Consider the following 2860-nt stretch of genomic DNA (forward strand, 5'->3'; position numbering starts at 1 on the left):
TAGAGTAGTGTAGCATATAATTGCCCAATCTAAGCATGCAACTTGTATCATATTATTGAGTTGTGTGCTCTTTGCATGAGAATTTGGGGGTTGTAGATTTACCCTTATAAATCTGGCTGATGTAAATCTCTAGTGTTTTCATTTTACTTGGCTAAGTGGAGCTGAGTGAATGGTGGCTGGTGTTCTACAGGCCAGCCACAGGGTAGAGCAATAGCCTTACAGGAAAAAACTGGCTTGGTTCATTTAGCAAGCTAGCTGAGGGAACCAGGGCAAGATGGCAATGTAGAGCTAGCCACAAGGGGTGGGCAAAACCAGTGTTACCTGTGAAATACCTGGATTTAGCTTTAGATCTTTTTAAAACTACACACTACTTGGCACAAGGAAAGCAGGGCTAAGAGGAAAGTTTATAGCACTAAGTGCTTTTATAAGAGATCTAATAAAGGGATTTAGCAGCACACCTAAAAGCTCTAGAATAAAATAAAGCAAATATACCCAAGATGTGTAGGCATAGGGAAATAATCTAACTCAGAGCTGACATCAATAAAGTAGAAACAAGAACAAAAGTGCAGAGGGCCAGCGGTGCATCTGGAGGCCGGCCACTGGGAGACACCTTGCTCGGGTGAGTCAGTCTGACCCGGCAAAGAAGAGGATCTATCCGGAGGCCTCTGGCATGAGCCTTCCTCTAGATCAGAAGCAGCCTGGGCCACGCACACATCCCCAAGTAATACAGAGGGAGAGAGGTACATCTGGAGGCCAGCTGCAGGGAGGCATCTTGCAAGGGTGAGTCCTGCATTGACAACAAGACCAACTAACACCAGTGAGATCTAGATGGCAAAAGGCAAACGTAGGAATGTTACTAACAGAAATCAAGGCAATATGGCATTATCTGAACCCAATTCTCCTTTAATAGCAAGTCCTGGATACCCCAACACACCAGAAAAGCAAGATTTAGATGTAAAATCACTGGTCATGATGCTGTTACAAGAACTCATGAAGGACATAAATAAATCTCTTAAAGAAATTCAAGAGAAAATGATCAAAAGCTAGAAGCCCTTACAAGGGAAACACAAAAATCACTTAAAGAAATTCAGGAGAATATGGGTCAAAAAATAGTAGCCAATAAGAAGGAAATGCAAAAATCACTTTAAAAAGTACAGGAGAAATTTGATCAACAGGCAGAAGTTATGAAAGAAGAAACACAAAAAATCTCTGAAAGAATTACAGGAAAACACAAAGAAGCAAGTGAAGGAACTGAGCAAAAACATCCAGGATCTAAGAAAAGAAGTAGAAACAACTAAGAAATCTCAAAGGGAGACAACTTTGGAGATAGAAAACCGTGGGAAGAAATCAGGGACCATAGATGCAAATATCAACAACAGAATACAAGAGATAGAAGAAAGAACTTCAGATGCCAAAGATACTATAGAAACTATGGAGTCAACAGAAAATGCAAAATGCAAAAAGCTTGTATCCCAAAACATCCAGGAAATCCAGGACACATTGAGAAGGCCAAACCTAAGGATTATAGGCATTGATGAGAGTGAAGATTTACAACTTAAAGGGCCAGCAAATATCTTCAATAAAATTTTGGAAGAAAACTTCCCTAATCTAAAGAGAGAGATGCCCATGAATATACAAGAAGCCTACAGAACTCCAAACAGACTGGACCAGAACAGAAATACATCCTATCACATAATAATCAAAACCCCAAATGTACTAAACAAGGAAAGAATATTAAAGGCAGTAAGAGAAAAAGGTCAAGTAACATATAAAGGAAGACCTATCTGAATGACACTAGGCTTCTCATCGGAGACTATGAAAGCTAGAAGATCCTGGTCAGATCTCATGCAGACTCCAAGAGAACACAAATGCCAGCCAAAACTTCTATACCCAGCAAAACTCTCAATCAGCATAGATGGGGAAACAAAGATATTCTATGACAAAACCAAGTTCACCCAATATCTTACCACAAACGCAGCCCTACAAAGGCTAATAAGAGGGAATCACCAATACAAGGAGGGAAACTACACCCTGGAAAATGCAAGATAGTAACCTTCTTTCATCAAACCCAAAAGAAGATAACCAATCAAATATAAAAGATAACATCAAAAATGACAGGAAGTAATATGCCTTAATATCTCTTAAAATCAATGGACTCAGTTCCCCAATAAAAAGACATAGACTAACAGACTGGATACATAAACAGGATCCCACATTTTGCTGCATACAGGAAACACACCTCAGTGTCAAAGACAAACACTACCTTAGAGTAAAAGGCTGGAAGACAATTTACAAGCAAATGTAACATTGCTTGTAATGTTACTCCAGAAAATGTACTCTGGAAACAAGCCAGAGTAGCCATTCTAATATCAGATAAAATTGCCTTCCAACCTAAAGTCATCAAAAGAGACAGAGGGACACTTCTTGCTGGTCAAAGGAAAAACCCACCAAGAAGAACTCTCAATCCTGAACATCTATGCTCCAAATGCAAAGGCACCCTCATTCCTAAAAGAAACTTTACTAAAGCTCAAAGCACACATTGTACCTAACACAATAATTGTGGGTGACTTCAACACTGCACTTTCCTCGATGGACTGATCAGGAAAACAAACACTAAACAGGGACACAGTGAAACTAATTGAAGCTTTGGACCAATTAGATTTAACAGATTATATATATATATATATATATATATATATATATATATATATATATATATATATATATATATATAAAACATTTCACCCTAAAGCAATAGAATATACCTTTTTCTCAGCACCTCATGGTACCTTCTCCAAAATCGACCATATAATTGGTCACAAGACAGACCTCAACAAATATAAGAAGATCGAAATAATCC

The sequence above is a fragment of the Apodemus sylvaticus genome, chromosome 4 (genome assembly GCF_947179515.1).
Source record: "Apodemus sylvaticus chromosome 4, mApoSyl1.1, whole genome shotgun sequence".
In the NCBI taxonomy this organism is placed as follows: Eukaryota; Metazoa; Chordata; class Mammalia; order Rodentia; family Muridae; genus Apodemus; species Apodemus sylvaticus.